Source organism: Beta vulgaris, chromosome 4, assembly GCF_026745355.1.
Source record: "Beta vulgaris subsp. vulgaris cultivar EL10 chromosome 4, EL10.2, whole genome shotgun sequence".
Lineage (NCBI taxonomy): Eukaryota > Viridiplantae > Streptophyta > Magnoliopsida > Caryophyllales > Amaranthaceae > Beta > Beta vulgaris.
In genome coordinates, this window is record NC_079205.1 from 64,746,969 (window position 1) to 64,768,921 (window position 21,953).

The 21,953-nt window shown below is 33.5% G+C and overlaps 1 long non-coding RNA gene across 7 annotated transcripts in view; it reads right to left on the reverse strand.

Annotated features, from left to right (window-relative positions):
• Window positions 1–21,953, reverse strand: part of LOC104889948 (uncharacterized) — a 35,498-nt gene continuing 13,545 nt past the window's right edge. For 5 of the 7 annotated variants that reach the window (XR_007273760.2, XR_007273759.1, XR_007273758.2 and 2 more), the window contains 3 exons: window positions 21,618–21,668; window positions 18,191–18,264; window positions 8,175–8,524 (listed from right to left, as the gene is read on the reverse strand). This is a non-coding gene — a long non-coding RNA (uncharacterized LOC104889948). Of the gene's footprint in view, window positions 254–1,631; window positions 1,915–8,174; window positions 8,525–18,190; window positions 18,265–21,617; window positions 21,669–21,953 lie in introns of those variants that run through there. The other 2 variants (XR_007273762.2, XR_008969212.1) reach the window with 2 other exon arrangements.

The following is a 21,953-nucleotide window of genomic DNA, read 5'->3' on the forward strand; positions in this document are numbered from 1 at the left end:
CTTTAATGGTGCATATAGCAATATAGGAGTAGAAAAAAGGGCATCAAACCAAAAATTCCAAATCAAATGAAATCCAAAATTTGGGGGAAAAAACTTACTAAGCATAATGACCAATAAAGAATTCACATGATTTTTACATGGACCACGTTATCATGCTGTAGTATACTGAAATGTTTAATTCTTATGAGACTTTCACCAGAGTGGTAACTGTTAGGAAAGAGTCCCTTTAGCATTTATTTCGAATCCTTCATACCTAATAGAGAAAGTCTTTCCTGTTATTCACATCAGAAACAATAAAACACATTTGCTAACCCAAAAAAATAAAAAGGAAAAAGAAAATGAATACAAAAATGTGCATTATTGATTATTTTACTGTATAAAAAGATGTCCCAAAGATCTATGGATATTGGATATGAGCCCATCGTTCAAATAAGGACAAGCACTCATAATTTTATGTCATTGGGATATGAGGCAAATGAATTATTTGGATTATGAATCAGATCTTGGTGTCACTTGGATACTAAAATAAGTCTCACTAGATATATTTTTTTTAGGGGAAAAGAGGGAGAATTTTAATTAAATTAAGCTCCATCAAAGTAGAAGCCTCACTAGAAATAAGTTTTGTACAATAAATCGAATTATTATCGGCTTCTCCGAGATGCTAGATAAGAAACTTATTTTAATATAAAAGTTACTTAAACAATCACTTTGAGAGAAAATATATAAATATAGGTTCCTTATCCATCATCAAGGGGTACCCGTTAGCATCATGTGCCAAAAATAAATTCAGCATTTATTTCTTCTATTTCAAAATATTTGATATACTTTACTTAAATGAAAATGTCAAAATATTTGCTACATACCATAAATAAACTTACTTTAACTCCTAAATTTTCTAAAATATTCTTTAAAAGTTAATGGTTCCCCACTTTCCCCTCAAAATACTCGTACCTTTTTCTTGACAGTTTTTTGATATTCAAAAAAATGATGGTCCTTTACTTTTTCTCTCATACCTTTCTTAAAAGCTTCTCACTTTCTCTATTTAACAAGTATTTGAAATAGAGGAAGCATAAGCTTAGCAAAAATAAGTTAAAGCTAAGCAAAAAATAACTTAAGTTCATCACAAATAAACTAAGTTTAGCAAATATGGATTCAACAAAAAAAAAGTTAAGCTCAATAGAAAAAAAGTTAAGCTCAATAGAAAAAAAGTCAAGTTTAGCAACGATTAGTTAAATTCAGCAAAAAAAAAAAAAAGTTATGCACAATAAAAAGGTAATGATGATATGAACTTAGTTTGATCATGAAAATATTTAATACCAATTCAAAACTTTTACCAACTAAACTAGTTGAAATAAATTAAATACATAGTAAAGAAAAAGAAGCTCCAAGAAAATTTTAAACTATTCTCAAAAGGATAGTCATATCGATACCAAGGTAAAATAAACTATGGCGCACTTACATCATTTGATAATCCTACCAACATAAGATTACTAGCTCTTTTCTTTATCCATAACGTATTAATGTGTTATGAACTTATGATGAGTAATGTTATATGGGCTAGCTAGATGGGTATCCTCCATTGCTAAACATAGAAACGATATTTACTTTTTTTTTAAAGAGAAATTTCATTAATTGAAGGTCAAACGGCATCTACAATAGGTATTAAAGTAAAACAAGATACAATTAAACAAAATTAAATCAAATTCGTCTTCAAAAAAACTGCAATGAACCAGATCGAACAATACAGCACAACCCTTTGTATTTGCTGAATCAAGCAGCTATTGATGAGAAAGTCTATCATTCTGATATAGTTTGAGAAGAACATTCTTGATCGAGTCAGGTCGACCACATCCGAGATTCTAATACCTTCATGTTGAGTCTCGAACTTCAACCAATGAGAATAATTTCTCATACCTAAAAACAGAAGAACCATACTCACAACTCCCATAAGGGAGAAGAAGATTTCCAAAACAGAAACTAAAAACCCCATAACAGGGTTTGAGAAAATCTCATAAAAAGAGACTAATTTATTGAACAAAACAAGAAAATGAACTAAAAATTGAAAATAAAAGGCCAAAAGGGGAAAAGGGGCATACCATGGATGAAAACATCCATGGCATCCCCTAATTAATGAAGAAGGGGTATGGGAGGCTAGGGTTTGAGAGAGAGAAAAAGAAAGGGGAGATTGTCTCAATCAGTAGCTGAAACGATAATTTACTTTTAAACCACTTCTAGAGTAAGGTTGTTGAGCTCAATTGAACTTAAGTAAACTAAAATTATGAGAGTAAAGTAATTGAGCTGTATTATGACAAAAAAAAAAAAAGTGTAAATTTGATTTTTCTCCTTAAATATAAGATTTCCCTTTTAAGTACCTTTTTTTAACATGTAATGTGTCAGAGAGTTTATTAAGAAAGAGAGGCATCCGTTTGTGTAGTCTAAAATCCCAAATTGCTACATTGATTGAAGAGAAAATCCACCGAAAATGTGATGTTGAACCTTTCAAGGAAGAGAAACTAGTCATGGCCTCATGGGCCAACCGGCCAAAGCCAACTCACATGGGAATTACTTTTCAATTTGTTTCAATACTTCTAAATTCTAATACTAGGAATGGCAATTCCTTTACAATTGTTTCACAATTGTTTCGAAAGAAGGAATTGCTTTTCAAATTTCAATCGTTTCAATTGTAGGAATGGGAATCCTACTGCAATTAGCAAAAATAGTTATTCCATCAACTTTTGGGATACATAAGAACAATGGCAGAAATTAAGGTATTAAATATATTTTAATCATATGTTATCTGAGTTCAAGACTAAACTAATTGTCATTGTGTTAATATATCTATATATTGTACGAGAATATTATCACGATTTCTATTTGATTTATAATGTCAAGTGTCAACAATTAAAAATAGTGTTAGGTTTTTTTTGGAAACTCCACTGGAGATCCCATGGTAAGATGAATGACCCTGTCAAACCGGCAGCTCTCGCAGGTTAATCCGGCCCTGAGTTTGCGGACATACATTTTGAAATTGGGGGGAGATGGTAAGGGAAAACCCTCTCCTAAAGTGTCCTTAGTGGAGATTGAACTCCAACCTTGAGGTTAGAAGGTTTTTTCCTTATCACTAGGCCAAACCTTACTTCATTAAATAGTAGTAGGTATGCACATCCGCACATGTGAGACTATACAAGATGTCAAATTGTACATATACTAATTGTTCGCAAATATAAAGACTTTTTGCAAAATGGTTGAAAATACAATTTTACCTTCATATAGTCATAGTTGAAAGTAAAATCTTTGTAGGATACGGCTTGGAGTAATAATGGAACATACTCCATTCGTTTCATAATATAGTGCTTGTTTTCTTTTAACACGATCTCCATAATATATACTTTTCATCTTCAATATTTTCAATTTCGCATTAATAGAAAATCTAAAAAGTTGATATTATGAAAAAAAAAATTGAGGCGAACCTAACCATATCTCACATTAGTATTTTTTTTATATATATATATTAATGAAAATATTTGATCAAAGATTTTAAAATTTGACTCAAAAGAAAGAAACAAACACTATATACAACGGGCCGAGCAGAGGGTAGAAAGCTCCAGTCTAGGATGGCATATCATGCACCCTTGCAAGTTACAAGATCGTGATTTTCCGTGCTACGAGTTCAAGTTAAAAATAATACTCCACCTCTATGGCGCTAGGCTAAGAGCCTAAGATACCAAACTGTTGGAAAGAGCCAAGATAAACTGAGGAACTTTGGGCTTGAAAACTTACAGTCTTCCTCAGATCTTGTGCCAGATCCAACATTATCAAGCAACACTGAATAGTTCGAAAGAGACAGGCCCTAATATGATGACGCACTATTAGACAAAATTCGGATAAAACACATCTAATGATGGAGATTGGGTTTGTAAGTATATATTTTCTCCTGTTTTTCTCCTATTGCATTATATGGAACTTCACATTTACTAATGCACAACTCTATTATTAATATCCCAATTATCTATAAGTCAACTAAAATGAGTCGAGCTGAACTAAACTAAACTGGAATGAAGAGTTGTTTAACCCTAGCCCCGCTCTCTTTTTCTCTCTCTCAAACCCTAGCCTCTCCTACCCTTTCTTCATCAAGTAGGGGCTGCCATGGATGTTTTCATCCATGGTAAGCCTCTTTTTCCCTTTTATTTCCAGTTTTTAGTTTATTTTCTTGTTTTGTTCAATAAATTAGTCTCTCTTTATGAGATTTTCTCAAACCCTATTATGGGGTTTTTAGTTTCTGTTTTGGAAATCTCCTTCTCCCTATGAGAGTTGTGAGTATGATTCTTTTGTTTTTATGTATGAGAAATTATTCTCATTCGTTGAAGTTCGAGACTCAACATGAAGGTATTGGAATCTCAGATGCGGTCAACCTGACTCGATCAAGAATGTTCTTCCCAAACTATATCAGAATGCTAGACTTCCTCATCAATAGCTGCTTGATTCAGCAAATACAAGAAGGATGTGTTGTATTGTTCGATCTGGTTCATTATAGTTTCTTCGAAGACGAATTTGATTTAGTCTTGTTTAATTGTATCTTGTTTTACTTTAATACCTATTGTAGATGCCGTTTGGCCTTCAATTAATGAAATTTCTCTTTAAAAAAAAAAACTAAACTGAAATGAGCTAAGCTAAGGTGAAATGAGCAAAGTGAAACTGAACGAAAAGAATGATACTGTACCAATACAATCAAGACATTAGAAGAGTGCTATAATACAAAACAGCTTATACATTACTTTCATCATGTAAGACCCACTATCACTCTATTTCCCAATGCAGCCATGACTTCAACGGCCCGTTTGGTAGTTGTTAATAAATTGCGGTAATGGGAATGAATTTTAAGTGTAATTTTATTAGGGAAGCAGTAAGCACCCTTAAAATCTCCATGGGGATGCATTTTTTCTCCATGGGCAAGCAATCTCACCCCTAAACTTATGTTTTTGTCTCCAAATGGAAGCAATTTTCATTACCACTCATTACCACCTTACAAGGTGGTATTGGATGGGAATGAAAATTCAAGAAAGAAAGTGGACATTTTAGGATAAATTAGCATTACCATGGGAATGGACAATGATATTTTTCACAAATTTACACATGAATTCATTCCCATTACCACCATTTATGACCAACTACCAAACGGGCCGCAAATGTTAAATTTACCTTTTAAGGTTTAGTGGAAATCCTAATTCCAGCATTTCAAAACATAATTCTATTAGTAGAAAAAATGACACAGTCGCTCAAGTCTAATTAGTAGGGGTGTAAGTTCGGTTTTTGGTTTGGTTTTAGGTCAAAACCAAACCAAACCGAAATAAATTCGGTTTTGAAATTTCCAAACCAAATTCAAACCGAAATTCGACTCAATCCAACCACAACAAACCAAACCAAAATATGAAACCAAAAACCAAACCAAACCGGATTTTTTATCTTTCAAAATCCAAACCAAAACAAACCAATTTTTTTCATATTCCAAAATCCAAACCAAACCGAAATGAAAGTAAATCAAACCAAGATAAAAACCAAACCGAATTTAAACCAAACTTTTTGATAATTTGTATTTTAAGTGACAATATTTTTGTATTTTCGTAATTAATATTAAAAAAAAGAAAACAAAAAAATAATAGACAATAATTCGGTTTTTTCGGTTTTCCAAAATCAAAACCAATCCAAACCGAAAAACCGAAAAATATTTTTTTTGAATCCAAACCAAACCGAATTTCAAAAAAAACCAAACCAAATTACTAATTCGGTTTGGTTTGGTTTGGTTTTCGGTTTTTAACCAAATAACTTACACCCCTACTAATTAGAATCAAATATTTCAGCACAATTATAATGGGTACCCCATTGTTACACAGAACTATGCACATGGGGGCACTTTCCCCAGTTCAGGAAACAAATCCACCGAAAAATAAGTCAAGAATAAAAACCTTGACACAATTTTTCTAATTATTTTTTTATCCATATGAGTCATGAAGGCAGTACAAAGTACAAAGAAGGGAAAAAAGAATTCGAACATGTAATCTTAACCACTAGACCAAGACATTCTTGGTATTTCCATTTATTTGATATTTCAACAGAACATATCATATTGACTCATAAGATTTATACACGTGAAAATGTTTACAATCGTACCACATTACTCCCTAATTCACAAGGTTATTAGATATTAAAACGTGCCTTTTTTTTTTTTACCAGAATATCAAAATGTGTTAAACCTTGTCCAAAATCTACAAAGTTGGCGTAACAACTACCAAAGATAGAAAAGGTGCACCATATTGCCAATGTTTGCCGATTATACATATGAGAAAAAAAATATACTGGAGAAAAATGCATGATATATTGCCTTAAAGTTCGTGTGCAAAAACTGATGTGACAAATGGAATAGCACCAAATATTGGGAGGTAATTAGTCTTTCTATGAAGGACACAAACATGATATTGGAAGATTAGAAAAAGAAGTTCATAGTGGGTCACCAAAATGGACAAAGCATCAAAGAAACTGTCCATGTGCAGCGCATGAAATATTGCAGATAACACGTACCTATCCACAGACCTTAGGTACTATTCTCCCTCTTAATAATCTTTGGGTTTTTCAACATACGAACATAAATTGAACCTCTAGCCAAATGTATTGGAGCTATGTTACAAAAGTTGCTCGGATAGAGGTTAACAAGCTCATGATCTCGCCATCCATTTTACATTTTATAGCTTTTAATTTCATATAGTTTTCTAGATGTCAAAAATAAGGGGGTAATTGAACTAATAATTTTTTATAAGAGAGATAGAAAATGAAAAAATAACTAACGTAGACAACATAATTTCATGCCAAGTCTAACAAAGTGAATAAAAAAATGATAAGGGACGGAAAGATTGAAAAGATATTTTTACTCCATCGTCTCAAAATACACTATCTATTTGCTTTAGTCACAAATTTTTAGGAGGAAGTATGGATCATTTGAAAGAACTTATATTGAATAGAGAAAAAAAAAAGTAGGGATGAGAAGGTCTCTATTTGCAAGAGCTAACTGAGGTTATGAAGAGCAAATTTCAGCACTAAGACGAGCTTTGTCTGACAATGGAAATTTGATTAGGGATTTTGTAAAGGAGTTTATCTTTCTGTTCATATATGTATGCTCCTTTGATCCATGACATACTTTAGTTTTAGGCTCTGTATATCAATTAGTTTAATTGGAGAAGTTAATCGGGAGTGGAATGCTGATATCTAAGACTTAAATTGTCTATATTATTGCTTTTTCTAGCGCTCCATACACAAGTGCATTTATCGTACATCCAAGCATAGTACAACTAAGGCTATTTTCTGCTCATTTACTCATATGGGACCTCCAAATGAACAAAAAAAAAACGCCTTGGGTGTATCATGCTCATAGTACACTCGGGTGTATGATGAAAATCAGCTTCGTAAGTCGTACTTAGATAGCTAATACTATCACTAATCAGATTACTATTAATGCTGAGGCTAAAACATTAGATCAGTAATCAGCCCACGAACCAATGCTATCTAACAACAGCCCACAAGGTCCATCAGTCCATAGAAGGGTATAAGACAAACAGATCCATGGGCCCAAAAAGAAAGCACTCCATTTGTCTTAATTCAAGCCCTTCACATACCAAAAGTCGGTGCTATCTGACATATGGTGAGCACACTACAATCTATTCTGGAACCACATAGTCCACATATTTTTTTGGTTGGTTTATATGAGGCATGTCCAAGTTTCATAAGATAAGAAATCTTAACTTATCCAACAACACATCACCAAGTCAAAACAATCTCTAATCCATTTAATTTTGCAAGTCATATTGTATATCTCGAAATACCGTATATCTAGCTTAATTTTTGCTCATTGGTCATTAGAAAAGACCTGACTAAGCATATACTTTCTCCGTTTCAAATTACTCATTACACTTCTCAATTCACGAACTCTTAGGTAATTTTTGGAGAAGAGAGAGGTAGAGAGTAAAAAAAAAAAAGAACCCATTTGAGAGGAGAGAGATAGAGAGAGTTTATTGCCTAAAAAGGAAATGCAGCAAGTAATGTGGAACTTCTCATAATGAAAAGTGTAACGAGTATTATAAAACGGAGTAAGTATGAGCAATGAAAAAAAAATTAACAAGTGTCAGTAGTGAAATATTCCTATATGTCCCAATGTTATTTTCCCGTATTACCATAATCCTTTTGTAGAAATTCAACCAAAAAATACTTACATGGAAAAGGACAGCCACAATCCTTCACATTTTTACTTTCTTGTACTAGTGTGGTTCTCTTTATTGCAAAGATAATATTCAATCAACTTATTTCCTCGTACAGTTTTTTTGAGAGATATACATTATTCAAATACTAAGAACAAGACAAAGTATTATGAGAGGTAGAGCATACTTAGCAAAGAAACAACAATCGACTTACCTACCACTCTCTGAGGATAAAGGTTGGCGAAGTGGGAAGTGTTCATACTTTTTCTTTGAGGCATGACCTAATCAATAAAACAAAGAATCATTAGACAGAAATCAACCGCTCTAAATAAAAGAGGTATGTAAAGTGAAAATAAGTTGTATTAGGGAGGGGAAAAAGGTGGTGATTCATCGCTAGAAGGGGGTCCAAATTTCATTAAGGGACCACATATCACTCACAAAAATAAGTTAATTCACATATAAAAGAGTGATTATGGAAATCTAAACGACCACAAATTAATCAAAACCAAGTAATAAGTGTTCTTTCTGATCTTGAAAGGACACATATATTTACATTAGCAAGTTTTGTAAGAAGCATTTTTTTAAAAAGATAAAACTTTTAACGTGATAGGTAAAAATTACTTGGAAAACAACGGATAACTTTTTAAAAAGTACATCTATCTCGCACATATCTTTAGCAAACCTCTACTTTCAGTGGCGGATCTTGAAAGATTTGCTACAAAGGGCCAGATTTTTCCACAATAACATATTATGATGTCGTGTAACTTGTTTTTGTATGCTAGGTTTTGGGTTCTAAACTACAAGGCTTAATTTTTTGAAAAAAAAATCTACGGGGGCCAGGCCCAGGCCTGCCCCAATGAAGATCCACCATTGTCTACTTCCTTTGTCCTATTTTAATTGCAACATATAGAAATGGACTTATTAACGAGAAAGATCTTACTACCAAATAATATAATGTTCTATCTAAATTAAAACTTTCAGTTAAGAAAGATGATGCAATTATTATGCAATGGAGAAAGTATTAGACTTTGCTTATTCTTTTGGGGTTTAGCAATACAGCTACTTTCAAGTTGCTTTATTTTCTACTCAAAAGACGATAGATTGAGAAGTGATAATCAAGATTTACATAGTAATTAGTCTCTTTTTAGCGCATTTAGTGTCTAACTCAGTTATAAGATCAGATCCAAAAGTTAATTTATTAAAGTATCAACAAGACAACAATTACATGTCTTGGTGCTTGATAAGGTTGTGCTTTCTGTTCCCATTTCTGCATATTTTCAGTTGATTAACCTAAAAAGTTTATTTCATAGTGATTGATTATGATATATTCACAATTATGGAGTATGATAGATTAGAACACCTGATTAAAGCATCTCTGTGTCACTTCAATACTCTTTTTCTTACTTTTACTCTATATTTCTGTTTTTACACTTTTCATTGAATTAAGTCAAAAAAAGATAGAAGTTAGCTCAAGTGGGTAGAGTGCTCCCCCATGGCCCTTGAGGTCAGGAATTCGATCCTTACTTCCAGCATTATGCTAGGGTATTTCCTTAGCATGCTATACATGCCTTACCAGCCAATATGTTGGTGTTTCCTACTGACTTAATTTCCTAATAAAAAAAAATTGAATTAAGTCAAAAGGTAACCAATTATAAAAACAAGAAAAGAGGTAATTGTCATGTCTGTTCCTTGCTAACGATGCTTAATTTTCAGACTAAATAGAAGTAAAAGTAATCCCATTTTAGTAATAGACTTATATGGAACTGCGTGCACAACCATTTAGATGGTGACATGAAATTGTCTTTGCCCGAATAATGGGAATTAAAGTATTCAAATTTTAATATTATTGTTTCAAAAAGTGCACATATAATGCTTAAACGCTACGACTGAAATGGCTAGTCTAGTGGATCGGGTTTGATTGTCTTGTATTTTCTTTTATAACGTGTCTCACGAGTTTGATTAGTTTTCAGGGATTTTTTTTTTTTGCTCAAATACAATCCTTTAAAGTTAAGTTGTCACCTTGTTAATTGCAACCCTTTCATTTTAATCTCTTCAATTACAGCTTCAAGTAAACCAAATTCTTTTAAGTTACATCCCAAATCCAGCCTATCTTTACACCTTTCGGGCTGCAAGTTAAGAGCATTTGGTTTGGGTCTCAGTTAGGAGTGAAGTTAATAACATCACTAACCAGGTCAATATTAGCACAAGTCCGTCCAATGATGAAATAAAAAGTGCACTTTTTGCCATGAAACCCCTTAAAGCCCCCGGTCCTGATGGGTTTCATCCAATATTCTTCCAAAAAGAATGGGCTATTGTAGGTTCGGATATTTGCACCTCCATTAGATCATGGTTTCAAAAAGGAGATATCCCTAGTGACCTTGGTCATGCCCTAATATGCCTAATCCCTAAACAAGATAACCCTGAGAGTGTTAAGCAGTTACGTCCGATTAGCCTCTGTAATACCATTTATAAGCTTGTCACAAAAATTCTAGTAAACAGAATAAAACCACTTATTCCTCATTGGGTGTCTAAAAATCAAAATGGATTTATTCGGGGAAGGGGTACTGAAATCAATCTTGTGGTGGCATCTGAGGTCTTGCATTCTATGCATAAGAAGAGAGGAAAAATGGGGTGGTTTGCTTTGAAAGTGGATTTAGAAAAGGCTTATGATCGATTAGAATGGGATTTCATTAGACAATGTCTTGCTGATCAGAATCTTGATTCTCACATTTCTCTAATCATGAATTGTATTAATAAAGCTACTTCTTCAGTCCTAGTTAATGGGAAAAAAACGGAACCATTCCAACATTCTAGAGGCCTGCGTCAAGGAGACCCAATGTCTCCTTTCATTTTCAATATTTGTTTGGAATACCTTACCAGCCTTATCAATCAAGCCTGCTTAGAGAAATCTTGGACACCCTTTTGGGTTGGAAAAAACCGAGTCCTTACATCTCATCTCCTCTTTGCTGATGATTTATTGATTTTTGGGAGGGTAGATGAAACCACTTCTTTCAAACTTAGGGAGATCCTGAATAAGTTTTGTCAAATCTCGGGTCAAAAAGTTAATGAGAGTAAGAGTCGCCTAACCTTCTCACCAAACACTAGCCTGAATCATAGACTTCTTTTCCAAGAAACATTAAATGTCAAGCAAAGTGAAAACCTAGGTTTGTACCTTGGAATGCCACTCACTCATAAAAGACCTAAAAGAAGTGATGTGCAATTTGTTGTTGATAAGGTTCGGGGAAAATTAGCATTGTGGAAATCTAGATTCCTTTCAAGAGCCGGGAAACTTACACTCATACAATCAACCATGAACACCATAGCATCATACTACATGCAGGTCACATACTTCCCTAAAACGACCTTGAATGACCTGGATAGAATTTGTAACAACTTCCTTTGGGGAGAAACTGAAGGCAAACAAAAAATTCACTTAGTTGGGCAAACACATACTTTTCTTCCCAAAAGTAAAGGAGGGTTAGGAATTAGGAGTCACCATGATCTAAACATTGCTTACATGACTAAGCTAGGCTGGAAATTGACATTAGGGCCTGAGAATCTTGCTAAGGAATGTATTTCTTCAAAGTATGTCAGAGAAAACTATATCATTTCTTGTAACAAAGGATCGCAAGTGTGGAAAAATGTGGCCAAAGGAAAAGATCTCTTAGCTAGCAGTCTTAACTGGAGAGTTGGTAATGGGGCTCTTATTGATATATGGAATGATAATTGGCTTGGAATTGGAGCTATACGTAAATTAGTGGAGGGGCCTTTTAACAAAAGTGAAGAGATGATGAGAGTAAAGGACATCATAGTAAATAACCAATGGGATCTTAGTCACCTCTCCTTCACCCTTCCTGAGTTCGTTGCTGAACGCATATATTTCACACGTATTCCTTTCCAAAATATTGATTCCACCTTCTCCTCCCTAGTTGAGAGGAATAAGTTATCCTTGACCTTAGCCTACAACACCCTTGTAAACAAAAGGCCGCATTGCACAGGAAGTGAGTGGATTTGGAAGCTTAACACTCTCCCTAAACTAAATTTTTTTGTGTGGCTTATGTGGTGGGATCGGCTCCCCCATAACTCTCTCCTTCACTATAGACAAATTCTTCAATCTCCTAACTGTCCCTCGTGCCCTATCCTTCCTAAGAACACTATTCATGTCATTCGTAATTGTGCTAAGGCACATCAAGTGTGGAATCTTATTGCACTTCCCCCGGGGTTTTGGGAGCATGACCATATAGGTGAGTGGCTTAAACATAACTCTAGTAGCACACACAAATATCGTGATTTGGATTGGGATGTTTTCTTTCCCTTTATTTGCTTTGAGTTGTGGAAAGAAAGAAAGAAATTTATTTTTGAAAAAAAGCCACATACATTGCCTGAAATCACCATTAAAAAAGCCATCAGCCTTGCCAAAGAGTTCATTGCCAACCAAACTTCCAATATCGCCCAAACTCCGCAAATCTCAAAAAATGGGAGGATTTATTCTGCTACTTATGTCCATGTGAATGTTGATGCATCATTTGTGAATATTGAAACACCTTCGAGTATTGCAAGTACTATTCGGGATAACTATGGCACTTGGATTACGGGTGCAGTTTGTTTATTATATGCTACTAATGCTCTCCATGCAGAATGTCTTGCCCTTCGTCAGGGATTACAAATAGCCAGCAACGCCAATTTCACGCACATTGTTGTCCACTCGGATTGCAGAAAAGCTATTGAACTTGTCAATTCTAGAGATAGTTATGAGGATTTATATTGTGATATTACAAATGATTGCAGGGAGCTGCGGCATTACTTTGTGGACATGGATCTCAAGCTCGTTAGAAGACAAGATAATCAAGCAGCGGATGCATTAGCTAGAAAAAGTAGGCATGGGTCGAACACCCTTAATGTAATTAGGCATTTTCCCATCCCACCTAATTATTGTCAAAACTTTATCGCCTCGGATTGTATTAGGCTTTTTGGCCAAAACACTTAATTTATCTTGAAATTATCCTTGTTCACCAAAAAAAAAGGTTATAATTGAAGAGCTTGAAAAAGAATTACAATTAACAAAAGGCCACTCTAAAGAACTGCAATTGGCAACAAATTCTAGTTTTCAGTAATTTTTCGTCAGTTCTCAAAGTGCGTTGTTCGTCTGTGGAATAGCAGACACATACATAAAGGTAAAAGCTATACATATTAGTAGTATATGCACCTCAAAACTCATTATTCATCAAAAATAAATTCAAATAAGTTCACCTTAGAGGCGATAAGTCTGATAAAACTACTCAAGTTCAATTTACAAATACAAGTTTTAATAGAAACAACCGCATGGCTACACCCCAAGTAGAACATAGTGCACTAAGATGAGTTAAAATATTATACTTCCTCCGCTCTAAAATAAATAAAATATTAATTATTTTAAGTCGTTTCAAAATAAATAAAACTTTATTTTATTTGGTATTTACTTCTCTCTATCTCTCTCATCATCATATGGGTCTCTCTTTTATCGCTATCTCACTCCTCTTTCAAATCCCCCGTGTCAATGCCTCATGTTTCATTTAAAACAAAATAGATGAAATAATATAAATTGTGTCTACTCTTTTTTCAACCACCCATGCCAACCCCCTGATAGAAATTAGGGAAGAGTGGTGGACTAATTCATGAAATAGTTTCTTTTATTCATTGCTTCAACCTTTAACTTGATAATTTGCATCTTCTGTCTTCTTCTTGCTACTCCGATGTTGGCGTTATCACGTTCCGGCTTTGATACCATGATAGAAATTTGGGGTCGCATGCGGAAGTTTTGATGGACCCGAATAGTATTATAAAATTGCATTTTCATTGATAATTAATTCTACAAGTGTGTTTCTGAGAGCTCATGTCTCTCATTCACCTTGGTAGAACCATTTGTTTCTACCTTTCCTAATATCTTGTGTGGAGCTCACTTTTTTGACTCCCTCTCATTTGAGCTCCCTCCTAATTCATACACATACAACATATTTATAGTTGTTGTCCCTTAATTTCTAGATTTTTCTAGACCTTGATATTTCTAACACACACTCAAATATTCTAAACTTAGATTTTTTTACATAGATACTTTACAAGATTTTTCTAGACAATTTAAGACATGCATATAAGATTTTTCCTTACATTACATGTACTATCTAGAATTTTCTAGATTAACTTTCATCACTCCCTTAATCTTGAAAATTCTTGTACTTCAAATTATTCTTCCGTTGATGCCCTTGTCATCAACAATCGTCTTGATTTTTTTTGTCTTTCTGTTTTGGTACTCTTGTTACCAACCATCCTACCTTTATTTCTTAGCTTCATCACATTTTCTTCATCTTTATTGTTTTGTGTTGGTACCATATTACCAACTCACTCCCTAATCTGAACTTTTTTATTTTTCTTCTTCACATATCTTTATCCAATATCATTGTTTTATTCATGCTCATGTCACCAATTATCTCTGCTAATGCCCCAGTCATTAGCAAATTCCAAAATCTTTCTCTTGAACTTCTTTTTCTTTTCATTTTGTTTTTTTTTTTCAACGATTGGCGCTCTTGTCACCAATATCCTCCCATTTTTTCATTCTTTCCTTTTCTTCCAATGTTAATTTCATTTGTTGATGTTCATGTCATCAACCTCCACAATCAATTTTTTTTTTCTTTTTTGTTAGTGCTCATGTCACTAACTAAACTATTTCTTAATTCTTTTTTAATCTTTCTTTCACATACCTTTTCATTTTTAATTTCTCCTCAAGCTTTTATCGTTAATGCATCTTCACAATTTTTTATCTTCATCACCTTTTATTTAAATTCTTCCACATATTTTAAACTTGACACTTACCTCAACTTCTTTTATCTTGCTTGATTTTCATCTCTCGGGCCTTCGATCTTTTTCGTAATCAATTTTACGGCTCTGATACCATGATAGAAATTAGGGAAGAGTGGTGGACTAATTCATGAAATAGTTTCTTTTATTCACTGCTTCAACCTTTAACTTGATAATTTGCATCTTCTGTCTTCTTCTTGCTACTCCGATGTTGGCGTTATCACGTTCCGGCTCTGATACCATGATAGAAATTTGGGGTCGCATGCGGAAGTTTTGATGGACCCGAATAGTATTATAAAATTGCATTTTCATTGATAATTAATTGTACAAGTGTGTTTCTGAGAGCTCATGTCTCTCATGCACCTTGGTAGAACCATTTGTTTCTACCTTTCCTAATATCTTTGTGGAGCTCACTTTTTTGACTCCTCTCATTTGAGCTCCCTCCTATCAATCACATACTACAACATATTTATAGTTGTTGTCCCTTAATTTCTAGATTTTTCTAGACCTTGATATTTCTAACACACACTCAAATATTCTAAACTTAGATTTTTTTACATAGATACTTTACAAGATTTTTCTAGACAATTTAAGACATGCATATAAGATTTTTCCTTACATTACATGTACTATCTAGAATTTTCTAGATTAACTTTCATCCCCCCCCCCTCCCTCGCTCCCTTCTTATTGGAATCAATCTATTCTCTAAACTACAAAGATAAATGTCCTACATATAATGAATGAGTAGCCTTGAATAGAAAAATATCGCCATTTCACCCTCTATTAGTTGTCTAGCTACGATCCATTAATAAAACTCTTCATGTTGATCCACAAATAAGAATAAATTCCTTTGAGCTTAATGTCGGTTCAATTTAGCTCATTTCAACTTAACTCCAAAGTCTCCAACACTAAACTTATTGTTGCTCTTCTCCTTATCATTATTACATCTCATTAAATGGGGATGACAATTAGCTGAGTGAGGTCTATTTTCAACCAAAATTTGGAGACTCAGCATGTACTAACCTCAATACTTTAGGCATCATAAATTATTCTATCAAACTGTCAAACTTAAACCTAAGCATTTTCTTGCTTTACGAAAGGAAAGAATTGCATTATTAGAAGTGTACGATATAATGCATTCTGAAAGGTACTTTTCTTCATGCGATACCACTACCAACTAAAGAAAAGTGATCGATACCCTCATAAGTCATAACCCCTACGATCCTAACACTTCAACCAAAATAATGTACCTCGTGAGTACAATTTTGGGTGGTGTGGGAAGCCATAAATAGTTCCATTGAAATAGTTAGTGGGCAATGGTGGATGACCAGAAATAGTTCCATTTCATTCCTTTAATTGCTCTAAAAAAAAGAAGTGCAGACTAAATTAAGGAAAAGTGAATACCTCTGTCAGAAGATAATTTGTTGATTTTATTTGCTTACAATAATATACTTCATTACTTCTACTTCACATTCTTGGGGGGGAGAATCCATGCTTTAGAGCATGTACAATGGTTGGTGTCTCTCCAACTAGCTCTCCACACTCTCTCTCCTATTCTCTCTCTTCAAGCTACTCTCAAGAGCCATGTCTAAAAACACCCAACAACAATAAAACCCTTTAAAGAGCTCTCCTCAACTTTTCATTATTTTGTGGTCCTATGTCAATAAACAAACCTCATTTCATATTATGATCAAAGTTTATAAATTAAGTTATTCATGTAAATTAAATATAATTACAAATTAATCTTTTTCATAATTTAAGCAAAGTAGAATTTTTAAAAAACAATTATTATGAGTGCTAATATTAATTTTCATACGTTTGGCATGGAATGAAGAATTAACCTACAACATGAAAAACTAATTTTTAAACATCCGATATTAGGCTCATTTTATAGATAAAGGAAAATTATACTTGTTGGCATAATAATATTACCATCTTTTTTTTAATTTTTATAGAAAAGATCATTAAATGGTTGCATAAGAAAAATAGAATTGAAGTAATTATAATAAAAAGTGGGTCCACACATTGGAGAGCCATCTCTCCATCAACCCAAATGGTATCTCCCCCAAGAGCCCTTTTGCAAAGTGTCTCCATGGAGAGACACCCAAGACACACCAAGAGCCCATTGTTGGGTAAGAGGTGGCTCTCCATTTTCTCTCTCCTTGAAGAGCTAGTTGGAGAGCTAGTTGGAGACCCCCATTGTACATATAGTGATTGTGCTTTTGGGAAGTGATTGTTACATTGTATCTGATTCATCAATAAATTTTAAAGCTACATTCTTTCGAAGTGATATTTGCTAAATGGTACTGTCGTACTGAACTTAATAAAGCTAAATTGAACTGAACTTAATGGAATTGAGCTGAAATTAAAAGAAAATAAGTCCAAAAGAATAGAGCTTTAAGTCATATTAAAAGATGTACATGAAATTATAAGGTATAGAACTATAAGTTAACCGATAAACATACTAGAAAATAAGACGTATTAGAAAGAAATTAATTTCAATTGGAGTTTGAGGTTCATCAACAAAATTTGAACCTTTGAATATTTTGTTTCACACATTCTAAAACTTGTAAGTAATTTTTCTTAATCTTTTTCCCGTATCAGAAAAAACCATAATGTAATTGATTAATGTGCACAACTAAATCAAGCTTAATTCTATTGTGGAACTTAGAAAAAGAAAAAAAAAAAAAGAGTCTTCTATTTAGGTGATTGATAATGTAAACAAAGACATTAAATAATTGATTTGAAGTTCAATTGTATTCATACATTAAAGATTAAGAAGGAAACACTAATGACTAATGTTCCTCCCCCCACCACACCACACCCCCACAACCAAACCAACCAAGTTCCATCCTACATCTTAATCCAAATACTTGTGTATCAAAGCGTCAAACTCGACTTACATCATATAAATCATAAATTGGTCTAAAATAATATTTTTTTTTAGATGCAACATTTAATCAATTATTGCATCTAGGAAAAACAAAGAGGTATATTAAGTTGCACCCATGTCAAAAATTCAACACAGTAACTTGAGTTGAAACAACGACTACAAGTAAGATCACGATTGCTCACCTAAGCATAAATCCAAAGTTTTGAATTGGTAGTGATCTTACCTGGCAAAATGTGATGTGAAAAGTCCAGTGACAATTAATTCAATGATCGGCACCCATCAAACAAAAAGATTATCCTAGATAAGACAAGAATGAAGAAACTCAGGTATTATGATGTTCCAAGTTACCTACATAAGCTAATAAAGTAACAACATAAACAAAAGGGGGGTAAATTATAGATTATGTTTATATAGTAGTATATCATCAAATTCAAACAACAAAATCAGACCAAATCAGTAAAAGTTGCATTATCAGATGCATCATTCATTATTCATATGTATAATATATAAGTTGTAACATCTAAAAAGAAGCAGAATACTAAGATAATTACAGCTATTAGCTGTTATTTGTGGTCAAATCCGTGCTTAATAAACTAATACTTTGATTAAGTATACCAAGGTCACATCCCTACACCATTATCAGACTGTTAACATCAATTATCAGTTAAAAATAATACTCTGAATCTGACTGATCAACCATAAAACTTTATAATAACCATAATAAACCAAGGAATCATCAGAAACTAATCAATTTATTAATTGATCCTAGGCCGGCATTAGCGATCAGAAGAACAAGTTAATGGAGTTTTTAGAGGGTAGCACGTGAGTCAGCACTTTCAGATTTTTAAGAACGATTCTCTGCGCAGTCCCATTCAAGCAAAGTGAAAAAGACAAAAAGCAAGCTTGAAAGGAGAGACTAAATTTACTACATTTATGTTATTACCATGACAGCACATTGAGTTAAAATACTTAAATTCACCGTTCTGACGCACTGAAAAAAATAGGTCTAAATACACACCTAACTGTACTGCACATAACAAGTATGGCAATGGACTTGGAAATTTGATTGCTTAATCAAGAGCAAGGGAGATGTTGGCAATTTAGATCATTGAGGGTATTCTGGTCAGTTTTTTTGCTATATACACACACATTCCACGAATGTCTATAATGCCTGTTTCAAAGACAGTATATCATTTTGCGGTACTACCAAAGACCTTTACGTCTAATGGTATGACTTCTTATCTCCCACGTGGGAGACCAAAGTTCAAATTTTGGTGAAAGCAAATTTCAATGTTGTGAGGAGGGGGGAAGGGGTTTGGGACTTGTTGGGCCTCTGGGTGAGTGACTCTTGTAGGAGGGCAGCTCATAAGAAATTCTTGTTACCATGGGTTCTCGAAAGAGGGCCCAAAAAGAATATCATTTCGCGGTATTGACCATTTGGGAGCACAAAACATGGAGCTCACAGCCGGAGCGAACAAAACACGCGCGTGACATCCATGTATCATGTCACCTGCCTCTTGACACGCGTGTGCCTTACACGCGCTCATGAGTTTCTAAAATAGCTTTTAAAAATTAAACTGAAAAGGGAAAAAAGAAAAGTATGTTAACGATCAAGTATTGTTCACACAAGACTTTCACAATTATATATACTTCATCCGAGGTGAATTTAGGGAAAAGTAGGCATATATGGTACACAAAATGCAAGGTATTGTGTTTGAAGCTATATACTCCTATTACATTCAACTTTTCCTGATCTCAAGATATCTTCAAACGTCAAGCAATGCAGTTTATTTGTAAAAAATAAGAATAATGATCCAAGAGGACCAAGACTGTTCCCAAAAGAGTATGATAATTTTATCATTATCCAGGACATGGATAATCAATTATATTACTAAGAATAAGATATCAACTCTTCATCCACTAAATCACTAGGCTACCTTCACAATGTTGAAAGGAGTTGACTAAAAGATGTATGATGGAATGATCATACTGCATACATGCTTTCTTTAACTCTTGGAACCACTTTAAGCATATCAAAAATGCTTTCTTCTAGACTGAAAACTTATATAAATTTACTGGCTGTTATCTGCACTTATTATTTTTTAACTTAGTTCTATAGTAACAACTTTTACTAACAAAGTAGTTGTTAAGATAGCAACTTTGGTTTCCAAGGTGCCCCCTTGGAATTCAGTTCTTTTTTCCTTTAGATAAGGCGAATGCCAAGTTTTGTTTATATTAATCCAACAAGTACAACAAGAACATGAATTTACGATTCTTGAAAAAAAAAATTAAAGTCACTGCTTCTTAAGAATGTCTAAAACAAGCATGAAAATTGAAAGGCATATATTAACAGTATTGAAGTCTTTGAGCACGACAACAGATGATAGATCATACATCCCTCAATAAGAAGGGAGAAAAGAATATCCAAATTCCAATCTCATGGGCATTTCTTTATTCCCCTTATAGAGCGTTTTAAAGTAAAACTGATTAAATCTAGAATTTTTTCCAAGGAAAATCTCTAGGATGTGATGACTTTGCCTATCGGGTATGGTTACCGAAAAAGTAAATGTGATTATATCCTCTATAAGAAAAGTATTGCATTTACACTTGGGGAAAAAGGATGATTAACGTTAACTTCTACATACAAAGTCAAACAAGTTGCAATCATAGTCTACATAAATTCATACTCCTACAATTCTACTTTTACATTTACCCTAAAAAATTTTGTTTTATCCTAACACTTTAAGTGTTTTGGTACTACACACCAATTAGGTTCATTCTCTTCACCTTTAAAAAGTATATCTAAGTTGTGAGAAAATAAATTCTAATAAGTTGATAAGATCAATTTGATAAAATTCAGGTGAAGATGACCTAATAAGTTCACATAAGTTTTAATTAATTATATAAATTCAAGTAATAAAAAAGCTAGACAACCAAAACTCCAAGACAAACCTCCCAACCACGAAAAAGTGTTGGCGTCTCATTATTATGGACTGTAACATGGGTATTTTAGTAATTTCCTAGGCTGAAGGTACAAAAGTAAAGTGTAAGTTAGTACCAAAGTGTAGTCAAATTGGTACCAAAGAGTAATTTTGGTATCAAACCAAGTAAGAGATTTTAGTACGAACTTTGCAGTGATTTTTCTTTTGTTTTTTTATTTTTACTAACTTACATTTACTTTGGTACTCAAAACCTACGAAATTACTTTGGTACCCTTATGGAAGTCTCTACTTTGTACTCTAACAATGAGATGTCTATCGAAGCTCCTCAGCCACACATGCTAAAAAAAAAGGCAAAAGAATAATCCAGTATTAGCAAGTTAGCTTCCTTAATATAGACGGGCCATATCTGAAGGTCAACTCTTGGTAGATTCTCAGCCAGCTCAAGCAGAACATGATAAGAACAAGCAAATATTAGAACCCTTTTTATTTCTTTCCTGTTTTGATGAGGCAAAGTAGTGGCAAACAATACTACATTAGACATACTTCACTCATTTAATTAGTGCGTAAATGTTTTATTTGTAGTCATTATGTAGAAGAAGTGGCCGCCACATACACGACGAAGACAAAGATTCTAGGCTCCCACAGTATACTGAGTAAGAATTTGATGAGAATTCAGAGAAATAAATAAGTTCTCAAGTCTATACTTACACTTTGTGCCTCCCATTGCCCAGCAAACTTTTGCCAACTTCTTGACCACGCCTGTATAATCAAAACTTCCACAAATCACTTAACAGATATAATTCGTACAGACAAAGGATACTCTTTTCCATATAGCAAACTCCAAATTTTACATATACGCAAACATTAAAACGCATTAATTCAAATACGTAGGTAACTAATTAACTATAAATTCACCATGAATATACAAGCTAAGGATAATATCATAATTGTATAATGAGTTTATTACCCATGTATCATTCCAGTAGAGTAAGAATTAGACAACAATTCAGAGGATTATTTATTTCAACTCAAGTATTCGTATCA